We start from the raw sequence: 25,564 nt of genomic DNA, 5'->3' as shown, positions 1-25,564 counted from the left end.
CACCATGTACTTTAAAAGTACGGGGTCCCAAAGGGCGAAACCATTAATTCAACACCATGTACTTTAAAAGTAAGGGGTCCCAAAGGGCGTAACCGTCCTCTGCTACCATCTACTGATAGAGCGTTTCCAGCCTAACAATTTACCTGTAGTTGGACGCTCTTGGGTCGATGAATCTTTTGACCAAGTGGGACTCTCCTTACTCAGGAGTAATCAATCAAAATCAACAATCAATAATCAATAACGAACATAAGCAATTCCCCGATCAACATAACACTTCACAATTAATCCAGAATACATTTCGGCGAAACCATGACCTTTCGGTCATGAATAATCACACCAGTTTATGCAAAGTTAATGAATTTATTTCCCTATATTAACAAAGCTAGCACAATGTAGATGTGTCTCAACACCAAATGATATATGTAAATGAACATTAATAGCTGTCCATAACGACGAAACAGATGCAATCTATGCAGCATTTGAATAATAATGCCTTCGATAATAGCAACACAAACCACTAAAACTATAATCTGTAATGAGCTAATTGCCTACATTTAGTCAGCATAACAAGGTCTCAAATTGCATCGTGCATCAAATGAATCCTCATCTAACCTCAAATTAGCATCAGCATGTGGGACTTCATGCAAAAACAATTTAGCAACATTAATTTGGAAAACTCCTAACTAAGGCTCTTATCAAAATCAGCAGTTGGTTACCTAAAAAGAAACACAATGCAATTGTACAATTTTCCTTTCATATTTACCAAATTCAATCAGCATTCAAGGAAGTCTTCGTCTCACAGGTACCGGCTTCCATCGGCATGGGACGGGACAAAGGGGCAGGGTGGACGGGGAATTGCCTCTCAGCGGCAAAGGGACAAAACTATTACTTCATGCAAAGGGACCAATTAAAGTTAAAGTCTCTAGGGCGAGAATTAATTAAAGTCTCTTTCTCTCGATTAGAGAAAGCATCAAAGTCTCTTTCAAAATGGCGTCGAACATCAAAGATGACGAATGGCTGCTGGGTGCAATGGCTACTTTCCTCTCGTGCACCTGGTTTTTATAGACAACAGTTCAAATCCAGTAGGGTCTTCCATTGGAGGGTTCATAGGTTAGCTTCAAATTGTCCAATCAAAAACAACAGTTCTCAAGCTTTTACCTAAGCATACATTATCCTTGGAGTCGGGAACGTAAGTTGCAACATATTTTACCAATTAACTCACTTTCAGAGCGTCCATTGTCTGCACCTGCAGATTGACCTTGGAGTGGAAAAGAAGATGCCAGGCTGGCACGAAACCTTAAAGATAAGCATGTGAACGGTCTCACTGGAAAAGTACAGCTTCAAGCAAGAATACACGTTTATTAGCACATTGGAAAAATACGAGCATCTAAACCGTGAGACACGGCAGCTAGGCCAAAGCCTCCACTAAAGTTATGCTAAGCTAAAGCATTTCTACCAAGCAAATCATGGCACACGTTTACGATTATATCAAACTAGTACAATTCTAATACATCACGTTATATGAAGCACGCTTATAAATGTTGGCAAACTACTCTGAGGGCACATTCGTCCCCGTACAATCTTATTTAGTTCGATTAAAGTCACACTTGATTATTGCAGCACTACGTTTAAGCACTAATAAATGTAAAACCTTCATTTCAGCTTCATCAGAGGCACAAATTTCCATCCACCCAGTATTCCCTCAAGTCTCTTGATAAGAATGGTACCTCACTTGTGTGGTTAGGCCTAGCGCCTGCGAAAGGAAATGCCCCAAAACAGTATGTGGACGCATCAAAATTATCAAATACAAAACTACCTGTTTTTGCGGGGGGCACCTGCGTTTTTGGTCCTGCACTCAGCAACCATTTAGGGAAACCTACCAAACCCAAACATTTCTGGAAACTAGACACCCGAGGGAGTCGAGGGAGGTGTGACTTGCGTGGATACCCCAGTGTTTTCTTACCCAGAATCCTCATCAAACCTCAAATTTGGCCCAAAAAACACTTTTCCCTCACATTTCAGTGACAGAAAGTTCTGGAACCTGAAAGGAGCCACAAATTTCCCTCCATCCAGCATTCCCCAAAGTCCTCCGATAAAAATGATATTTCACTTGTGTGGGTGGCCCAGGTGCCTGCAACAGAAAAAGGCCAAAAACCTGTAGCGTTTGAGGGATAGCACAGCGAGTTGATAAGCACATATTTTACTTTTATACATCTTTAGGTTGAATTTGCTTTGGGGACCCACACAAGTGAGGTATCATTTTACTTGGGAAACTGAGGGGAACGCTGGGTGATAGGAACTTTGTGCCAGAGTGGTGATCCTACAAAGGAAAGTGAGGAAAATATCATTTTTTAAAGCAAATTTTGAGGTTTGCAGAGGAGTCTGGATAAGAAAATGTTGGGGGATCCACGCAAGCCACATCTCCATGGACTCTTTGGGGTGTCTAATTTTGAAAAAAGTTTGGGTTTGGTAGGTTTCCCTAGATGAAGGCCACACCTGGGACCAAAAACATAGGTGCCTCTCCCTCCAAACACAGGTAGTTTTGTCATAGATCTTTTTGATGTATCCACGTACTTCTGTGATGTTCCAAACACTAAGGCGGTCATTCTGACCGCGGCAGGCGGCGGTAGCCGCCCGCCATGCGGGCACCGCCATTTGGCCGCTCCGCGGTCAAAAGACCGCGGAGGCCATTCTGGCTTTCCCGCTGGGCCTGCGGGCGCCCGCCAAAGGAGTGCCTGCCGGCCCAGCGGGAAAGGCCCTGCAACATAGAAGCCGGCTCCGAATGGAGCCAGCGGTGTTGCAGGGGTGCGACGGGTGCAGTTGCACCCGTCGCGATTTTCACTGTCTGCTATGCAGACAGTGAAAATCATGCTGGGGCCCTGTTAGGGGGCCCCTGCACTACCCATGCCAGTGGCACCACAACACCCGTTCCCGCCATCCTGTTCCTGGCGGTCAAAACCGCCAGAAACAGGATGGCGGGAAGGGGGTCAGAATCCCCATGGCGGCGCTGCTTGCAGCGCCGCCATGGAGGCTTCTCCCAGCCGGGGGAAATCCGGCGGGAAACCGCTGGGTGACCGCGGCTGGGTAGGAATCCCAAATGAAGCACCGCCAGCCTGTTGGCGGTGCTTCCGTGGTCATCCACCCTGGCGGTCGATGACCGCCAGGGTTGGAATGACCCCCTAAAATTGTGAAAAGAAATGCACTTAGATTATGTTAAAAAGACCCCTTACCCGCCAACCAAGTTGGAAGCATGCTTCATCATCGGGGTCCCTCCCAAGACACCGAGCATGTCACGGGTGTGCTGCGACACCTGATTACAGCGGAGCAGGTTCTGTCATTTTTATCACACATACTGGTTGGATTTGGCACGAGGGTGAGAGATGGTTCAGTAGATAACATTTTATTAACAAGAGATTTCACAAAAATGAACATCACTGTTTATAACTGAAAGGCCAAAAAACTGAACCAATGACTCACGACTCGTGAGCTGTAATCCACGACAAGGCACCAACTGCTTTACAGTCCCTTCACACACCTTTCATACATGACATGCACATGACCATTCACGCCGCCAGCCATGGGCCCAGCACATTACAACACTCGCATCGACAGACAGTGCCACTCAATTGCCCATCACCTACATACGCCCTCTTGCCTGATACAGCAATCACACCAGCTGACGGGAGTGTGTGGACTGGCGTTAGGCTGGCATTGCCAGCCAAGCGCCACTCCATGTACACCACCATCCAAGTGCCACCCCATGCACACCGCCAGCCAAGCGCCACCCCATGCACACCGCCAGCCAAGCGCCACTCCACGTACACCACCAGCCAAGCGCCACCCAGGCACACCGCCAGCCAAGCGCCACTCCGCACACATCACCAGCCAACCGCCACACCATGCACACCACCAGCCAAGCACCACTCCACACACACCGCCAGCAAAGCGCCACTCCATGCACACAGCCATCACTTTTTTTTGTTTTTAAACAACAAAGAAACCACTAACTAATTATAAATACAAACACAAAAGCTCTAACTGAATACATGACAGATATGCCAACCGTGAAACTGAACATATGAAAATATAAAACAGGCAGTTTACGCTCGCAGTATTTCCCAGAATTATTTTTGGTGTGGTAACTTCTGAAATAGCCAGCCACACACACCCCAAGTTTTGAGGGGCAATCGGGGCAGTGCATCTGGCTCTCCCTCCGGATACCTCTTCGGGCACAGACTCTACATTTCTTAATGGATAAGTCTTTTTTGGGAGTGGGAGGAATGTGATCATGAAAGTGGCGATCTTTCAATCTAGCCGCATCCTCCACCACTGCTACTCTAGGAACTCTTGCCTGTTCCACCACAATAAGGCTCTCTATTACTGACTCCTGAAATTTAGCAAATTTCATCCTTGACTCAGGGGGACAATCCTTGAACACAATAAAAGCATTAAAAGTTGCCAAATGAAACAAATGAATGGCCAACTTTTTATACCACACATAAGACTGACGAAGAGCAGTTGATAATCTATTCTATCAACACCACCCATGTGCTTATTGAAGTCCAAAATGTACGCAGGTTTGGGCACTTCGGCAACCTTACCCCAAACAGTCACAGGGAAAGTACTCTCATCATGGATGATAGTTAGCATGTATACATCCCTCCTGTCTGAAAATTTCAGAGTTAGCAGCTCATCATTCTGCAAGGCACTGCACTGTCCCCTCTCAAGTTTTTTACAGACAAGCTCCCTTGGATAGCCTTTCTGGTTAGAACAGATTGTGTCACAAGCAACAGTGTCCACTCTGAACAACTCCTTGAACAACTGCACTCCAGTGTAGAAATTATCTACGTGCATATGGTGACCATTGTTAAACAGTTGTCTACAAAGTTCCCACACAATTTTCTCGCTAACTCCAAAAGTGGGCAGACAGACAGGGGGGTCAATACTGGAATCCCTACCAGTGTAGACCAGGAAATTATACACGTATCCTGTACTACTTTCTGACAGCATATACAATTTAATTCCATACCGTGTCCTCTTGCTAGGAATGTACTGCTTAAAAACCATATGCCCCTTGAACAGGACCAAAGACTCATCCACACTTATTTCTTTGCTTGGAAAATACACCTCTGAAAACTGATCTACAAAAATTATTAAGGACAGGCCTAATCTTAAAAAGATGGTCACAATCAGGGTGATCTTGTGGCAAGGCTAAAGCATTGTCAACAAAATGCAGCATCCAAAGAAGTAGCAAATAGCGATTACGAGTCATTGTTACAGGAAATATGGGCCAGATGTAGCAAAAAAATATTTTGCGACTTGCAAATTGCGAGTCATAGCGACTCGCAATTTGCAACTCGCAAAATATTATGCAGAAAGGTGTCTCAGACACCTTCTGCGACTCGCTATGGGGTCCCAAAGACCCACTTCATGAATATTTATGAGGTGGGTCGCAATTTGCGACCCCATAGTGAGTCCTTGCACTCAGAGGGATGGTGGCCTGCTGGAGACACGCAACGTGGCTGAAAAATGATGCGCCACCTGCTTTACAGCTAAAAACAATTCTCCACCTGCATCGCGGTTGGAGATCAATGCATTGCAGGTGGAGAAACCATGCAACACCCAGTTGCAGTTGCTGATAGTGACGCAACCTCCACGCAGCGTGGTTTTCCAAAACCATGCGGACGGATTTCTCACGCATCATCACTGGGCTTCGAAGTCATCGTGAACCTGCGCGGATCAGAGGTGCCCTGTCTGGAAATCAACACATCGTTCTCTTGCAGGGGAGGAAAATGATGCAGCACCTACCTGACCAGAGAAGAAGCGACGCTCGGAATCGATGAATCACTGACTTTTCCAACGCACGCTCACCCGTGCGACTTCATCTTTGTTGCAAACCAGGTATTTTGTGTAAAATCAGCATTTCCATTGTTTCCTATGGAGTAAGACTCTTATTCTTTTGAAAATTCATATCTTGACTTGTAGATTTTGGATTTTTGTAGTTTTGGTCTTGTTTGATTTAGATATTTTTCTAAATGGGTGTGGTGTCTATTTTGTAGTGTTTTCACTGTTTTACTGTGTGTGTTGGTAAAAAATACTTTTCACATTGCCTTTGAGATAAGCCTGACTGCTTGTGCCAAGCTGAGTGAGGGTTATCTTGAGTGTGTATCTCCATTGCCCTGTCTAGAGTGAGGGTCCCTGCTTGGACAGAGTGCAAACTAACTACCAACCAGAGACCCCATTTCTAACAAGGAGCATGTTGTGTCTCTGTAGTTGAGACCAGGAAGCCAGTCAACTGACCTTTGGAGACACTCTGGTAGTCCGGGATTCAGTCAGCAAGGCAGATCTCAGGCAGCAGGGCAGTTCTTAAACAGCTGGGCAGTTCTCAGGCAGCAGGACAGTCCACAGAAAGCTAGGCTGCTCTTCTTGTTATAGAGCCTGTAGTTCCAGGAGTGATCTGAAGAGTGGCCCTCAGTATTTCTAAACTTGTCAGTACTGAAGTGGGAGAAATGTCTACATGTCTCCCCACATCTGGGTATGAAATATCCTTACTTCCCCTGCCCAGGGTCCAAGATGTCTTGGGTGACAAAAACTTAGTGTGAAGCTCTTTGTGAGTGCAGGAGGCAGCCCCTATTGATGTACAAGTGCAGTAGGTGGCAGCTAACCACATGCATCCTGTTAGGATGGGCCATCCTGCCAACACTCAGTTCCCCTTTGTGACACTGCCAGGGAGGTATACATAATGGCCAACAACACCCGTTCATATGACCCAGGGCACAGGTTCCAGGCACAAATGGTTAGAGCAAGATAATGCCAACTTTGATTTAAAATGTTACTTTACCATTAGAGAGGATTTTAAATAACAATTTGTTAGAGATCAAACATGACATTTTTGCTATCTCCAAGCACAAGTTACAACATTAAATGTAATAAGATTAACCCAGTGTTACCCAATGGGAGAAGCAGGCCTTACAGTAGTGAAAAACAAACTTAAGAGATTTTCACTACTAGATCATGTCAAACTTAAAAGTGCATGTCCAACTTTTTAAATTCTATTCTATTCTGATGTTTTTGTAAAGGGCATAGCTACCCATCTGGGTGTCCAAGCACTAAAAGCAACCGCACCAGCCCAAGTAACATAGTGAACTTTATTTTAATGCAGGGCTTTAGAAAAGGTGGTTTTAAAGATGTTTCCTGAACCTAGCTTCCAACTGTTGAAATTTAAGATCCACGGGGAGATTGTTTAACAATCTCGGTACCAAGTACGCAAAAGATCGGCCACCATATCTCGCTCTGCTGATCTTTTGTGCCATAAGCAGCCCTTGTATCCCCAGCCGCAAAGACCTCCTAGGGATGTGGGGTGAGATCAGTTTCCAAATGATTGGTGGGCCTTTTCCCTGTATTGTCCGAACGGCAATATAGAGGGCCTTAAAATTAAGCTTTTTCTGAATCAGTAGCCAGTGCAAAGCTGCCATGGCTAGGTTGGCCAATTGATGTTTAGGAATTTTATGTCAAATCCTGGCTGCAGCATTCTTGACTACGTGAAGTTTTTTTAGGACACGTTTTAGACTCCCTTTATAGAGGGAGTTACCATAGTCTAACCTTGAGCAGATTAAGTCCTGCACAACCACTCTCCTAGTATAAGGTGGTAACCAATGCAGTACTTTTTTAAGGGTTCCTAGAAAACCAAAACAGGACCCTGCCAATATCGGCGGCTGCATTTCCATGGTAAGTTTATTGTCCAAGACTTTTTACATCCTGGGCAGACTTTGGAGAGTCAGAAGAAAAGACTTCCTTGCTTACCTAGAAGCGTCTATTGTCCAGAAAGCTTCCAGCCATTTTATGGCATCCCCACTAATTCCAACTTCCTTCATTCTCTGGATGAGGGTGGAATGAGAGACAGGTATTGAAAGCTGCGCTCAGGCCTAATTTTATCATAGCAGCTAAGCCCCTGTGGTCCAGTATAGCCTGCAGTTCTTTAGTGGCTGCTAAGAAAGCGGTCTTTGTGCTGTTGCCCTGCCTAAAGCATGTTTGTGTAGGGTAAAGAATATCATGTGTTTCCAGAAAGTCAGACAGGTGTTTCTTAACATGTTTTTCCACTATTTTACTTGATACCGTAAGAAGTGAAATAGGTCTATAATTTTTCACCAGTAGCGGGTTGGCTGTTTGGGTTTTTTAATAGTAGTTTTACTATCGCCTGCTGCCAGGCAGAGGCGATCATACCACTTGCCAGGGAATGATTAAGGACCTCAATTAGTAAGGGCAGAAGGATGCTGTTGCCTTTCAGAAGCACATCAGGGGGTGCCGGATCAAGAGGAGATCCAGACTTGATTGATTTCAAAATTGAATCCATGGCTTCTACGTTAAGTGAAGGCAATGTAGTCAGCTTAGGGCTATTCCATGGTCTTATCTGGGGGATATGTTCGAAGTTATGGTTGTAGGAAGGAGTTCAAGAATTTTGTTGATTTTATTCTGAAAGAAATACACTGCACCCGGCCCTAAGGGCTGTCTAAGGCCTACCCTAGGGGTGACCTATAAGTATTAAAAAGGCAGTTTTAGGCCTGGCACAAGGTTTATTTTGCATGGTCAAAATGGAAATTTGAAACTGCACTTAGACTGAAATGGCAGACCTGACATGTTTCTAAAGGGCTACTTAGGTGGGGGGGGGGGGACAAGCAGTGTAGCAGGCCCTCTAGTAGCATTAATTTATAGGCCCTGGTACATTTAGTACCACTGTATAGGGATTTATAAATAAATTAAAGCCAATTTGACCATGTTTAAGGAAGTGAGTACAAGCACTGCAGCACAGGTTTGCTAAGTCCTAATACAGCAAAACCGAATTTCCTCAAAACAGGAGAGGAGAAGGCAAAACGTTTGAGGGAAGACTACCCTAAGGCTGTCATGCCTAACATTAATAGGTCTAATCAAAGTATCTGTTTATCTGGGGTAGCAAAATGATCTGGATAATCAATCTAAATTAGATAGGTCGCATTTTGCCACCACTTGTGAATGAATACAAATGCAGTCCTGGCAACCTGTGAAGGGCAGCAGGTCATTCCTGCACTTGATTTCCAAGTCAGAAACCATTTTCTAAAGCATATCAGGTCCCACAAAGAGACATATGGGCCCATATTTATACTTTTTTAGCGCTGCATTTGCGCCGCTTTTTGCATCAAAAAGCAGCGCAAATGCGGCGCTAAAAAAGTATAAATATGGGCCCTGCTGCTTTAAAAAAAAAATCCAGTTTGAGAACACACTAGTAGGAGCAGACATGGATCCCTTTGAACCATGTCTTCTCCCCCATTAGGCCATTAAACATGATTCCCAAAGGGAAAGTTGTCTTACTAAAACAGCTTCCCATTTTCAAATAAGTTACCAACCGCATCAGTGGTAATACCTTTTCAGTGGTATGCCGCCACAATTGAGGTCACAAAACATTGATTCACTCCTTTAGAACTCACAAAGGGAGGGAAACACCTCTTTCATGCCTCTTCCTGTTTAAGATGTGGGACAGATTGCAAAACCCCTTTTATGTGCTGCTGGATCAAAATACTTTTCTGACTAATAAAAGGGGTTTGTACATTGTGAAAAGATGGTTTGCAGTCTCCTGGTTCGTTTAGAATATGAGGCTTTTTTTTCATAAAGGCCAGTTTTCACTTTAGGGAAATAAACTCAATTCCTACATACAAAACTCAGAAGTTTGAAAAACATATAAGCTCCTCACCAAAAAAACAGCTTGTTGCAAATATTAAATCCATGTGTTTAGTCCTTGTTGGAAATGTCCCTTTCTGTAGGGTCATACCCAGACTTTTTGCCTGTTTCCCTCCACTTTTTTGCTGAATTTGTTTTTGTCTGCATTATGCATGTGCTCTCTGCTTAAAACATGGTAACATTGGCTTACCCACAATTGGCAGTCCCCAGTAAAGTTTACTACCTGTGCTCAGGGCCTGTAAATGAAATGCTACTAGTGGGCCGGCAGCACTGATTGTGCTACCCACTTAAGTAGCCTTTCAACATGTCTCAGGCCTGCCATTGCAGAGCCTATGTGTGCAGTTGTAAACTACCATGTAGTTCTGGCAAGTTAAACCTGGCCCAAACCTTTATTTTTAATACACATACGTCACCTCTGAGATAGGCCTAGGACAGCCCCATGGCAGAGTGCAGTGTATTTAAAAAGTAGGACATGTACTTTTAAGTTTTACATGTCGTAGTAGTGAAAAGCTCTTAAATCTGTTTTCAGTACTGCACGGCTTATCTCTCATAGGATGACACTGGGATTACCTTATTACATTTTATTAGTATAATTTCCAATTGGGAAGGGATGGAACCCCCATGTTTGGTGTCTCTGGAATCGCAATTCAAAATTATAACTTATGGTGAAGTTGGATTTTAAATTGTATTTCTGAAAAGGCCACTTTTTTCTAAAGTTACAAAAACAACAGATGATGGATAAAATGTGAAACAAATCAAACATTCACACCAGTCACAGATCTGGGTTTAATCCATCAGTTTTTGTGCTCACTATGCCTTTCCAGTTTGGACCCAGCCATATGCAAATCAGTCTTGACCCTGCTCCCCATGGGAACTGTCCAGCCTGAACTGCCAGGCCAGATCCTCCCTGGACCAGAAACAAGCATCCTGGGACTGTTTCAGGGTATCACTCCTCATCAGCCAAGCTAGCCTGAATCTGGTGGTATAGCAAGCACGGGAACCCACTTCTGGGCATACCATTCCCACTTAGGGGAGCAAATGCAAAAACAACAGATAATGGAAGGAATGCAGAGTAAGTCAAACATTCATCCCCAGTGCAAATCAGCCTTGCTCTGACAAATAAGAGTCTTGCTGTGCCAAGGGGTGACAATCCAGTTCTGAGAACTTGAAGTGCTGCTCCAGTCAGAACCAATGCACTGCTGCCACTGCGCGGATTAGATCTGGTGCTTCACTCCTGTTGGGTGGATGAGAACCAGCGCATCAGACCAATTTTGTGGATCGGAGTCAAGGCATCACCTCCCCAGTATGTATTGACCTCAGGTCATCACCTTCTCAACCGCTGCATCTCAGACCTGACACATTGCTGCTGCTGCATGGAGAAAATCGATGCATCTTCGCTACTGTGTGGGAAGGATAGATGCATCACTTCACTGCACTGGGATCAATACCAACGCATCGCTTCAACCTGTTCCCCTCATCTTCAACATCGACACAAACAGAATTAAGGTACTTTGGTTCAGTGGGCCCCATGGGGACCCTCTAGCCTTCCAGCAGTCTGTTGCAGTTGGCCTGAACTTTTGACTTTGTCCTGGTCTGGTGCGACCAGCTATCTCCGAATGGCGCTTCTTGTTTCTAAGTGCAATTTTACATTTTATTCTTTAAAAATTAATATCCCAAGTTCTACTTATTGGCGTTTTGTCATTTTGGTCTTGTTTTATTTCTTAAATTGAGCTACATTGTTTTATTTTTGTGTGGTGTTTTTGCCATTTTACTGTTTGAAGTGTTGCACAAATACGTAACACATTGCCTGTTGAGTTAAGCCTGACTGCTCTGTGCCAAGCTACCAGAGGATGAGCACAAGTTAACCTAGGGTTTGTTGGTGACTTTCCCTAACTAGCATTGTGGTTCTTGGTTGGAGATGGGTGGATATCTTTGCCAATCAGAAACCCAGATTTTAACTGTCCCCAAATAATAGCTTGTCATTTTCATCAAGTACATGTACTACTGCTCAACATGGACAAAATTAGCATAACATGTATGTGTGTCACATTCATATCCAGAAGACTGCCATCCTATGCTTATGGCATCCACGAGTTCCAGGAATGCCCACCTTATTTCTGTAAGACCACCTATAGTTATAGGTGATCCCTGCATGGCCAAAAATGTGCTTTGGTCAGCCAAAAAAATGGCAAGGATATTGACCTTAAGCAAATAATGTAAAACCTATGCATATGCCACCATTGTGTATGGCTTGACCACTATGATGTTTATTATGCCCTTCCTATGTCACGATGGCTACCTGATACTAAGACCTCCACTGGTACCCATAATACCTATGGTATGGTACCAGAACATCGTTGAGAGAATATTGTCTAACATAAATCTTGTGTCCTAAATAATGTCTGTAAAACCTTTGCTGCATCGAAGTTAATAATAGAAAACCTACACTCAATGGAACAATATTATTGTAAACAGCAGTTAGGTCACAATTCTTCTATTAGGAGATATTTTGACAACGATATTTTGACATAAAACTATATCAACATCTTGTCAGGGAGCGCAGCATTATTCCATAGGCCACTGTAATGCACAGAATACTCACAGTATACCAAAGTTGATCATCATAATATCTAGAATACCCACAATATCCCACTGTTGCCCACCATCTGCCAAGGCCTTTATACTGCCGAGACGGCACATAGAATGCTGATGAGGGAAATGGTAATGACTGAATTTTCTACAATATGCCAAGTATGGCATTTTTTCTTCCACGGCTACTATGATGCATACAATGATCTCCACCGCCGTCATTGTCCCTGTAATCTCAATCTCTTTTATTTAATCTCCTAAATTTCTAATTTTCTGCTTTTTTCAGCTTCTCCCTCACTTACTGCTGTTTTACCTTCCTCTCTCACTATTTTCCTTTATCATTCCAAAGTGCTGTTTATGCCACATTTCTCATCCTTTTTCTTTCTAGACTTCTCATCACTTTCCTATTATTTGTTCTCCTTTCCTTTTCATTGTATGTTCCTTTGCCTGGCTCCTTCTCATCTGTCTCCTTCTCATCTGTCTAATTCGTTTCTCCATTATTATTATCTTGTTTGAGTCCATTTTTTCAACTATTTGTCTACTTTTGGGTCTACCTTGATTTCTTTTTCTATTCCACTATGTTGTTGGTATACTACACTCTTCAATTTCATTCTTTGTTCGCTTTTCTATCTTTGTTTCTCTTTTGCTCCATTTTGTTCAATGTTTTTGACTCATCTTTTTGTGTAACTTTTTGATTCTTCCTATTTATTCCATTCTCTACCATCCCAATCCTTCACCACTCTTTCATTATTTCCACCATTTTTCTTTCTTTAATTCTGTCTTTCTTTTCATCTTTGTCCTATCCATCTTTATTTATACTCATTCTGCTTTTTCTTTCCCATCTTTCTATTTAGGTTCCTGATTTTAAAAAAAGTTAAAACCTCTTAGTGAAATTGGGTTAACAAGAAAAACCAACACAGACATAGCAGAAACGGAACTGGGACCCCCAAACCTAACTACCAAGCCAAGAATGTATTTTCTTGGGTGTTGCCAAACACCTCCTAAAGCTATGCCCCTACAGACAGGCTAAGGTCAACTAAGGGCAAAGGGAAAGGCAACAGTAAAGCATGCTGGAGGCAATGCGTGCTTTGCTCTCTTTGCATTACAAGGTCTCAATCCCTCCTCTCCATTAGAATGGTTAGTCAATAAAAGGTTGAGGCAGAGACCTGCACTCAGCTCACATGAAGAGTTACTTTCTCATCCATAGCCTTGGAAATAAAATGTGTTTTTACTAAATCCTGCCTGCACTCACGTTTGTCTCTTAGACATACTCTGGCAAGGACATTGGGAGGAATTTAACATCACCCACGTTGACATGCAAAGGATGTCTGTACACTGACCTGCTGCATCTCTACTGCAAGACTTGCATTACAAGTGGCAGAGGTCAGGCCTTCCCTCTTACCTCCTCTAGACTGGTGCGAGACTGCCCCAAATGCCCAAGTTAACGAGGCACCCCCTAGAAAAATACCTTATGAGGATTGGTTTCAATGGATCAGAAGCAAATCAGCATTAACGTGACAGTTAAGATGAAAGATAGAGATAGGGGACTGAAGTTACCATGAACAGGATATGAAAGGTCACATGCTCATTTTCTTCTTGATACCTCCTCATCTGCCCGTTCTCCGACCCACCCCAAGTGTTACTCTGCCAGAAGCAGAGCCAAAACCATGCAGTCTGGAGACTCAAGAAGAAGATGTCAACAAGTGTTGGCAAAAGCAGGGGATGCAGCCGTACCTACCTCTGGACACAGTAAATTTTCAAGTCCATGACGGAAGGAGACCATGGCAGTACAGAAGCGAATCATTTTACGGGAGGAGGGAACTTCTGCTGCCCCTCAGCAAGATTTACAATGGTAAAGCAGCACATGAATGTCCCAGTGGAGCAAGTTGAGAGCAAGTTGAAGAGTTGTGGACTATTCTTTTGGGATGAACTAGGACAAGGCTACAAACTTATGTTCTACGGTTGCTGAATGGGAGCTGCCCATCTCTGGTGCCAAAGCCAGGAAACACCCAGTCAACAAGAGATGCTTGGGGACAAAGCTGCTCCTTACCCATTGTGCTAAAGAAGAACAGAGGCAGGGAAACCTGCCTCTTGTAATTAACGTAAGCCTCAAAGGAGATTACCATAATAGCCTAATTGCAAGAGGTAAGTAAGTATTTGACATTGAGGAACTTTGTCAGAATTGTTGGAAGAGATCAAAGCAGATATTTGTTAGAAGGCAGAATTTATGCATCAAAGTTGATGCCGTTAAATTCTAATGTAATTTCCCAATATCTTTGCAAATTTCAAGGTCTTTTTTTCTGAGGATCAGCAATATGGTCTAGGAAGTGCTTCAGAAATGACCCCAAAAGTGTATTTAGCAGGGGAAAAAATTCTTATTGCAATAATACTTAAAGTCCCCCAAATAATTGAGGAACCAGGCGAGCATCTGAACCTTGGATTATCTGTATTTACACCCTGTGCAAAGTAGAAAGTGCTAAATGACTACTCCACCGTCTTCTCACTTTTACGATGATACTACACTCACTCATAATACTAGCTCACCACTTCTCTGTCTCCAGACTCTCCCAGTCTCTTTTCTTGGCTCAGCCACCTCCATTCCCCTCGTCCCCCAGACTAGATGAGATTCAGCTGCATTTTACCATAGAGTTCCTTGGGACACTCTCCACAAGTGATTAGTCCATATGGACTCATTGGTTCATTGATTCTTTCTCTGTCCGCTCCCCCAGAATGCCAAGCGTGTTGATCTGTGGTGCAGCTCTCTCACATGTGCATGAAGGAAACAATGAGTTCCTGGTTGTACATATAGATCCTCTCAGGGCATCCAGGGGGCACCGCAGATGCTGAGGAACAGGGCACAGTCCATTGCTATCACCGGCGTGGCCATCTCCAGTTTTGTCTTCAGGCTTGTCGCAGAAGTGGCTTGATGTATTAAGCATTTGTTTGAGTTTGTGTCTATGTGGGAGTGCCCATGACCTTCATCCTCCTCTAATTCTGTCCTAACTCTTGAAAGCTATACCACATATCTCTGTTGCTGAACTCCACCGCTCTCTTTCTACATTGGCCAAGGACTGCCAGCCTCACGGTGATGGTCAGACCACTGAAACTGTGGTGGTCTGACCTCCACATTACAACCCTGGCGGTCGGACCAACAGGGGACCCCCATACCCCTGGAACATGGTTCCAGATGGTCCAACAGTGGTCTGAGTTGTACTCAGCCAGGGCGGTGCTGAGTTCAGCGCCAACTGGCTGATTACAACTCTACTTACTGCGCTCTGAGCACCATGGAAAGGCTGGTGGTAAGCCAGTGCTGGGGGCCACAGGGGACCCCCTGCCCTGCCCATGTGCATGGTACGGGCAGTGCAGGGGCTTTGCAGACCTTGGTTTCTGCAGGTCAGCCTAGTGGAAATCTTGTAATGGGGATGGTCAGAAGGCCACCAGCTCCACAGCGGTCAGTGAGCTTTACCTCTGCTAACCAGAGGGTTGCATGTTTCCTTTACCTGACCGGAGCACCATCACTGTCAGCCTAAACATGTTACTTTGCCCCATTCCCTGAGAGATTAGCTATCCGTAGTTGGTGCTTTGCACCATTTTGGTGCTATTTTTCCTTAAAATTTATAAATTCATAAATCCGGTTCTACTGATTGGATTTTTATAGTTGTGTGTCAGTTTAACAAATAAAATATCCTCTATTCTTCTAAATTGGTTTGGAATTATTCTTGTGTTGTGGTTTCACTTTATTGTTGTTTCAGTGATGCACCAATACTTTACACATTACCTATAAAGTAAAGCTGGCTGTTTTTCTGCCAAACTTCCAGAGGGTTATGCTCAGGTTCATTACAAGGATTGTGTTTTTTTCTTGAGTGGGACTCTCACCCCCTCTCAAACAATAACCCAATTTCTTACAGAGATTATGGCTGACCCTGGATCCTGAAAATTGGAGAGTACCTGAAGAATGTACATATGGGGGCAGATAATTTGTAATAGATTTTCTTGTCAAAATAGTCATCCATCGAACTACACTTATCATTGGGTTCACAGTTACTTGGTAATGATTGTAGATCTCGAGGCTCTCTATTAGTGGAACAAATGTTAGCAGCCATTTTGTGTACTAAAAAGAAATGTGTAAAAAAGAAACATCTTTTAGTCTTAAAAGTGGTTTGTTAATGGTGTAGTTTAGATGTTTATATTAAAATTTTATGTGTAGATTAAGGTACTTCGCCAGGAACATTCCTTTGCCTGCCGATCTCTGTTTGACTTGGTTAACTCTTTGATATATCACTTCTAAGAGGGATGTGGGCACTTAGCTCTTCTTTCCTGTTTCGCAGCTACCGGATCAAATACAATGGTCAAATAGGTATAATAGGACTCTAGACCTAACTGGAAGTCATTGATGGTCTTCCAAAACCATGACGTAAAAGGGGAGCTAGGTTTTCATCAGGGGCAGTTTTCCAGTCTGTCCTACTTAGGCGCCGAGTTAAGCACACATCTCTTTGCTGCCCTTTTATGAAATCGAAAAACAAAAGGAAGTTTTCAGTCTAGGCGACAGATACTTGCAGAGAGTTGCAGCATGGTATTTCCTATGCATGCCACTTATTATGAGATGGATGTTGAATGCTCATTGCAAGCCTGTCTTACTCTTTTTTCAGTCCAGTCTCCATTCCCTAAAGCTTTGTCCTTAACCTCCCCCTTCCTTCTCCAAACCTTGGTGTATATTTCAACATCAAAAATGTGTTTTCATCATCATCATCACGTTTGCTCAGTTACACCAGCTCCACATCGGGATAACCACCTTCCATTCTGCTAAATTTCTGATGACTGTCATAGTGGCCTAGTAGTTTTGGTGAGCATCATGGATGGAATTATGAGTATGTCATGTTGGAACCTTGGTGTGAATGTTTAGGGAATCGTCAGATGGAGTTAGTGGTACTGGAAGCTGCAACGCATTTCTCTTCCTATGTTATATTTTGCTTATGTCAATAAATGCCGATAAAAGAGCCCACGTTACTCACCTCAGATCTGGAGTGCAAGTCTTCTTTACCACACTGGAGAAAAGCATTGTGAGAAAGCAGACGAAACACTATTTCAAATGGTTGGGAAAGGCTGCTCATATTAGAGTTTGGCAAATGATTACCTAATTCACAGTGGTGACTTCCGCAACTCCCAGGGGAAGGGGATGGCGTGGGGTAAATAAAATAATAATTAAAAAAAACGTATTGTTCCAATTCCAACACCACCTGCCACCTCGCTCCTCTGCTCTCCTGGTGTCCTATCAGTCCCTGGGACACCAGCACAGGCTCCCTAAGCAGTCCGGGCACTAGTCTCATGCTATGCCTAGCATGAGGGCAGCACCAGGATTGGTCTGAGCAGCTTGGTCTGCCACACAGACAGCGCACTGCGGTTTGTGCAGTTTCTCCATCCCAGCTGTGCAACAGAGTTGGGTTGGAGAAACCTAAGTGCGCATGTCAGTTTGGCCGGCCTAAGACGGCTGGCCGAATTGACATACGCACTTGATGCACTCCACTACTCCTCCCCCTCCCAGCCCCACTTCTTCCTGCACATGCTGGCTAAGCGGCTGAGCCAGCAGCTGAAAAATAAAACAATAGTAAAATTTTGTTTTATTTTTCAGCTGCTGGCTCAGCTAGTGGGACGACGCTCCTTCACCATTGGAAAGTAGCCGCTCCTGCTAATTCATCTATTGATGAAGGAGTTTATTTCTTATTTATCTGGTATGTGATGTATTCAAATTTAAGTCATTTGTCTCATCAACCAACAGTTGTTTAGACTTTGAAAATTGCCAGAATGTTAAATCTCAATCTCGGGTGAAATATATCTAAGCCAAACAAGCCTAACTTGCTTTATAAACAACGTACAAAATGTGGCAGCCATTTGAATTGTACTTTTGGAGTTACACAGCAACAACTCCATCAGCGTTTTGTTCATAGGTGTTGGAAGTAGGGGTGCAGGGGAGACTGCAGCACCCCCAAAATAACCATGCTGGAGTTGAATGAATGGATGAGTGTTAAAGATTACTTTAAATGTTGTTTTTAACTTCTCACATTTGCTGTACTTTCAAAGGCAGAGGTCAAATGTCAGTCTAGTCTTCAGACAAATTACTGGTAATTCATTTAACATGGAGAATGATGTTTACTTTTCTTTCTCTTGCTGAGGAATTGTAGGAGTGACATTTGTGACAATTTTGCTGGTGTGAAAGAAAAGGCTGTATGAGGTCGTTTTCCTCTAGTGCACAACAAATATTTCAAACTAAATAAACAGGAAAGCACAAATGAAGCACTTTTTTTCTAGTTCTGATGAGTGATGGAATCAAAGGGTCTGATTATGAGTCTGGCGGTCACAAGACCGTTGTGCCCAATATAGGGTTATCAGTAAAACTGTATATCTGTGCAAATTTAGTAGGCATTTCAATGGGATATGTGTTGTCTGTAAATTACCTTAGGCTACTACACCATGCTTTAGTAATCAATTTCTGAGAGTGTGCTCTTAAATGCAACACTAGCTACATGCCACATCTTTACCAATGTCCTGCTGAATGAGTGTGGCTCAATTACTGCAATTGTTCATTGTGCAAATCTTGTATTTTTTAGAATCCCCATAAATTCAGAGATGTAACTTTGATGCCAGCACCCCCACTATGTACATTTTTCCAGAACCACTGGTTTATTTGCACATCGGACAGCTTTGTGTGCAATGGTTAATGACTGCCTGCAATATGGTGACAGGCACACTAGCTTCCCAAATAATCAAATATTTTGACAGGTGATTCAATCAGATCAATTGCATAATATTGTTTAAAACAATATTTTTTCACAGAAATATCAGAAACAAATGTTGCTTACAAAATTATTGCCATTCTGTACTTAATTAACAACAACACAGTTATCGATGACCAAAATATTACCACTACAAATATCTAGTTTTACTAATATTGAAACCACAAATTTCATAACCAAAAATAGCGTTACCTATCACTAAATAGAAAAAAAGTCAAAAATACCAAAACGTACAAATCGACTACACTAACATCACAAAAAAGAAAGCCAAATAATATAAAATAATATAATACCTCTATTTTACTGTAAACAACAAATAACATTAAGGTAAAGGTAAATCAATACATTGTCTAACTACACTAGGTAAATTTTTTAACAATAAAACCTGTAAATGCATAAAAAACTATAATACATTTCAAAATGTCATATAATTAACAAACAGAAAATAACTTCTACAATGAATGTAACATGAAAAATAAACATTAATAAATACATTTGCATATAAAATTATAACTAGAATGACACAAAAAGAGAAATATATATTTAACATTAAAATAGAAACATTAAAAGGAAAATAACTGATAATAAACATTCAAACTAAACAAACATTAACCATTAACCATTAAAAACAACTGTAAAGCAAACTAACTAGTTAAAATAGGAAATTAATTGAAAATACAGCATATAAGGAGCAAAAAATCTCAACACTCACAACACCAAAAACACTAAAGCTGCAAGAGAACAACACTCTGCTGAATTGCCAGCAGAAAGCCAGAAAATAAAAACTACCTTCACCTGTAAGTGAAACATTTATTTTAACATAGTTCAATGTAACTTAGCAAAAAACATAAACATACAAATAACTGACCATTAAACTCTCCACTTTTATTTAGCTACCTAAATTTAGATACTACAGAAAAAAATACAACACTGTCTACAACCTATGGACATACCAATTAAATTCAAGAATCAAATACCTGGAAAGAGGCAAATAAAATGTAAGTACAATCAAACCACTTCTATATATCAGCTGAACCTTAAATGTAAAAACAACTAAGGGCTTCATTACGAGGCTGGCGGTCTTCAGACAGCCAGCCTTGTGGTGGCGGTCAGGACTTCCGCTGCTGTGGCGATCCATCTGCCACATAAAGACCCTAGTGGTCATATTGCCAGGGTTCTGTCAGCACCACCAGGATCCATGATCCCGACGGCCTGGCAGTGGTGGAAATCACAATCCAACAGGGCAGTGCTGCATGCAGTGCTGGACTGCAGATTATGACCTCGTTCTCAGCCAAGCTTGTTTTCCGCCAGCCATGAAAAGGCTGATGGAGAACAGGTGCAAGAGGCCACAGGGGGGCCCCCCGCACTGCCCATGCACTTGGTATGGGCAGTACAGGGGTCCCCGTGCCCAGCACCCTCGCAAAGTTCACTGTCTGCCTTTATGAGGTGGAGACAATGCTGTAGCCTGTAACCGAGGTTTCTGCCCATCGACATAGCAGGAAACTCTGAATAGGTCTGCCAGGGTGGTCGCCATGAAGGCGGCAACCCCCTGTCAGGAGTTTGGTAGACAGGCTTTCCCATCCATCAGACTCATAATGAAGCCCTAAATGCCCTCACCTCATGTACACTACACACAAATAAGCATTTAAAATATAACTAATACAACTTTTACCCCAGCAGAAACAAACACCTGAGTTACATTAGAGCACCTTCAATAGAAAACTGAAAAAAGACAATAATTATAGTGAACAACACATGGATAAGTATAAAAGGCACATTTGCAAAGCAAAAGTAAAAATATTACAATTTAGTTAGCTGCATTATTAAGCTGTTTTTATACGAAATGACAGAAATATGTATCACCTCACTGAAAAGCAAACAACTACTCTCGAACAAGGGCTACACTTACAGCCAAGAAAGCACAAGCGCCAAAAATGGTAATTGAAAATGTACAAATGCATGTTATGGGAGGGCGATGATAAAAAATTATGTTGTCATTAATGTGAGTAAATACAATCACCACCCAAATGTCACTGAAATGGAAGTAAGACGTACTTCAAGATTTAAAAGAGGCAAGCACTAGTTACCAGGAGACCACTACTAAAATTCTAAATTATATACTCCCAAAAGTACCTGAACATGTCACCAAACAGCTACCAGCTCTACACACTTTAAAACTCTTAATAGCACAAACTAAGAAAGCCACCAGTGATACTCCTGCTGCCCCTAGATAATACGAAGACATCAACATTTCTGAACAATTAACCTCCACAATAATCTTAATAATGGCAAACACAATATTATATTTGCTGTAGCAGATATTTTAATGTGCCTAAGCCAATCTCAAACATGGATGTTGGATGAACAATTCAAAATATGCCTCAACTATTCATTCAGGTGCACACCATACATAGTGAATATCAAAACTTTAATCTATGCCTTGCTAACTGATAAACAAAGTAGCACTTATTATGAACTACCAAACCACTTCAAAATTAAAATTAACAACTAGTCCCCACATAAAATAATAATCAACTTTGTACAAGCCATGCCACAAACAATACTTAGGGCCTGATTATGAATACGGCAGTCCTTTGGACCGCCATACTCGTAGTGGCAGTCCGAACACCGTATCCTTGGCGGTCTGCCCGCCAGATTTCAATGCTGGCAGTCGGACTACCACAACACAGCCGACACCGCCAGGATCATACATTCTGTGGTGCAGAAAGCCGTTGTCAAGCACGGCGGTGCCCAAAGCGGCACTGCTGTGCTGATCATGACTTTCTGCCAGCCTGTTTATGGCGGTTTCATCGCCAAGAAAAGGCTGGCAGAAAGGCAGAATTGGGGGGCCGGGGGGCCTGCACTGCCCATGACCATTTCATAGGCAATGCAGGGGCCCCCTGTCAGCACACTCAGAATGTGCACTGTCTGCCATGGCAGACAGTGCTCATACCGAGTATGCCGTGGGCGGTGGCATTGGCCTTGACTCTCTCTGAGAGCCAATGCCATTGCACTGTTTCCACTGGCCAGACCAGCAGAAACATCACAATTCAGCCGGCAGCCCCTCCACTGCTGTCTTGGTGGTCCGGAGGTTGCACCACCGCCATCATAATGAGGCCCTTAAACTGTACCCGCACACAGCCATTCTAGGCTGTTACTACCACTTTAATCAACGCATTTGGAGACGTCACCAAGAATCTGCCCTAAGTGTAGAATATGCAGAAAAACAGCCAGTTTACTTCTGAAAAAAATATTCACTAGCCTACGTTCCTGCAACAGAGATAGCTAACCACCACAACTTACTTATAAAAAGTCAATTTTTACTAACAAAAGAAACACAAATTAAGGGCCTCAATATGAGTTTGGTGGTACCACCACAGGTCCACCAAACTTATGGGGAGGACGCCACCGCCATATCAGTGGTGTTCGCCCAAGCGCATTACAATGTTCCTGTCTGGCTGACCAGCGGGCACATTCTTAGTATATTGGTCTCAGTTCCTGTAAGGGAGCTGAGGCCAATATCCTAACATTCCAGAAAAGCAGACAGTGCGCATTCGGACAGTGCTGGACAGGAGGGCCCCTGGCACTGGCTTTCCGGCAGCCTTTTAATGGGTCCGCACCAAGAAAAGGCTGGCAGAAAGAGGGGTTGTAATCAGCCAGGCCGCACTGAGTTCAGCGCCACCCTGGCTGGCTACAAGTCCAACCGCCATCATGCTGTTGGGAACCATGTTTTCGGCGGGGATGGCAGTCCTCTGGCGGGTCCGCCAGCCAGAGTTGTAATTGGGCGGTCAGACCAGCAACTTTACGGTGGACTGACCATCAACATGAGTGTGGTGGTCCTCGGACTGTCACACTCATAAAGAGGCCCCTTATCCCCTAATGGATTTATTTGAAGATAGTTGGATTGGCAGAATGCACCACTTTGGACACAGACCTCAACCTAAATTCCTAATATCATGGTGTATTGTCTACAACAACAATATGGCTCAAGAAGCCAAAAAAAACAATGCAGTAGAAGGATGGAACAATGCTCTCCAAGCTACACTAAAGAGAACCCAAACTACACTCTACAAAGTCAAAGAAGCCCTAGTAAAAGAATAAAACTGCCAACAACTAAGAATCGAGCAATCAGTAACCCAAATTAGCTTAACATAACTAAACAAACAAATGGAATGTAGAGCATGCTACAATGTAAAGTTAGAATCTTTAAAAACAACAAAGGCATAATCACTAGCAAAATCCCTGTCAACAACCTCAAAGCAGCACATAAGAAATAAACATAAAATGGAACCAAGCAGATCTATCACATAGAAATGTAACATAACACATTGTAATTACATCAAATACACACACATAATGAAATATAACATTTCACACCCACTAATAGATAAACCAATTAAACGTACAGTTCTGTAGCTGTAGATCGCCATCAATATCCATGTTGTCAAACTATAATCCACACAGAGTCGCGTAGGTTCTCATTATCCTAATGAGACTACTAAATTTGGGCGGCAGAATTACTTGTACTGCAGGGGACTGAGTCTGCTCCCGCACTATGTGACACCTGTCATCCTAATCTGGGTTTGTTCCAGCTAACTAGCAGTGCCTCATCTCCACCCAAGAGCAGGGATGATTGGGACAACCAGGAGCATGACATACATGAATCCTCAGGGGAATCGTGGTCACTCAGATCTCATCCATTTTTCTCAGTTACATTATTCTCACGTATGCAAGGACAATCAGAGGCAGAGTAAAGTTCAATAAGGTTTTATTGAAGTAGCTGCATCTCAGATAATTAAGCATGTATTGCAATAACTAGGACAATGAAGCACAATACTGTAAGATTAAAATTGTGGCAAGGAGAGTAAAACACAAGAATAACGCTACCATACTGTCACTAAGGTTTGTAGGGATAGTTCTCCAGTATTGGATCTTTCATAGATTCACATGCTTGAATCATCCCCGCCGTCGAGGTGGGAGCCTCACGGTAAGTTTAAATACATAAAGCAGTAAGTTTAAAACCAGTAGGCCTCAGTAGACCTTATAGGCTATTTTATAGTCTATCCACTTTGTTTTGTGAAAAGACCCAAACTTCAGTGTCAACCAATCAGGATTCAGCCCCTCCCAAACACTCCCAACAGAGGCTGAATTCCCTCAGATTTTCTACCGCACGTCGTGTGAAGGGAGTCTCCCTGAGCTCTGCTCAGTTTACCTTATTTCTGACTGAAAATTGTTTCTCTCAGGAACTTACCTTTCCAGCTTTATCATGTCTGAAAAGACAAAAAAAGGGTCTGTTCAGAGACTGTGACAGTTGTGGGAAGAAGAGACTACATGTTGATGACCCCCACAAGAAATGCATCTACTGCCTCCATCCAGACCGCAAGGTGAGAGACTGCAAGATCTGTCGCACCTTTAGTCAAAAAACCCTCAAGGACCGTGAGGGTAGACTTCTCTTGTGGCTGCAGAAACAGAAAGCCATGGAGCATCCTTCCTCATACGAAAGTGAAGCGTCATCTCATACTTCTCACCCTCAAAAAAGAACAGGTGAGAGAGGGAGAGTGTCTGATGAGCCACCAAGGAAGATGGCCAAAAAGATAAAACAAGTCTCTACTGAGATAAAAAAGGATGTTTCCCATTCAGAGGCGCACATAAGTTTGCCAAAAAAGGTTCATTCAGAGCCTACTATGCCTTTACATAGGAAAAGTACCTCAAAAAAGGCATCCCCGTCTCTGTCACCCCAGAAAAAGCCGGAAAAAGTATCTTCAGGGAAAAAGCGGTGACATCTACGACAGTGTAGTTGACGTTCACAACGGTGGTCTCACCGATGATCATGACGTCGTCACCGTTATCGTCGATGACGATAATTACGGCAAAAATGTTTTAAAAAGCTTTGTCGGCGAACACATCGTCGACGGCGGAGGCTTCCTGGGTCCACCAATCGACCAGGGCACTCCCGTCTATGAAGCACCTTTCAATGAGGTTTAAGAAGACCACACCGCCGACGACGGCACCGTCGGCGACTAAGATGGCGACAGAGGATACGTCAACGAAAGAACGGTCGACGAAGAGACCGTCGACGAAGGAACCGCCGACAAAGGATCCGTCCATGAAGGGCCCGTCGACGAAGGGCCTGTCGACAAAGGACCCGTCGACGAAGGACCCGTTGACAAAGACACCGTCGACGGAACCGTTGACGAGGGAACCATCGACGAGCATATCGTCCACAGCACTAGCAATATATAGACCATCGACCCTCCTGGGTACTCCACCGCACCAATCTTCAATGATGGTGCCTTATCCTCAGGACGATTCAACCAGATTCTTACCTCTTTCACTTCTCACCATGGGGGACAAAGCTTCCGATATTCTGCCAATGCATACCTCCCCAAGCAAGGTATTGCCATACCCCCCACAACATCTCTTGGATGATGATGATGATGACGCATACTCCCAAGACGAGGGAATATTTGGGG

The 25,564-nt window shown here is 43.2% G+C and overlaps 1 protein-coding gene across 1 annotated transcript in view; it reads left to right on the top strand.

Moving 5' to 3' along the window:
* The window catches only part of GRIN2C (glutamate ionotropic receptor NMDA type subunit 2C), a 305,458-nt gene that overhangs the window by 22,940 nt on the left and 256,954 nt on the right, over positions 1–25,564 (top strand). The window lies entirely within an intron of this gene.

The sequence above is a fragment of the Pleurodeles waltl genome, chromosome 7 (genome assembly GCF_031143425.1).
Source record: "Pleurodeles waltl isolate 20211129_DDA chromosome 7, aPleWal1.hap1.20221129, whole genome shotgun sequence".
NCBI lineage: Eukaryota > Metazoa > Chordata > Amphibia > Caudata > Salamandridae > Pleurodeles > Pleurodeles waltl.
This window is presented reverse-complemented; position numbering and strand designations above follow the sequence as displayed.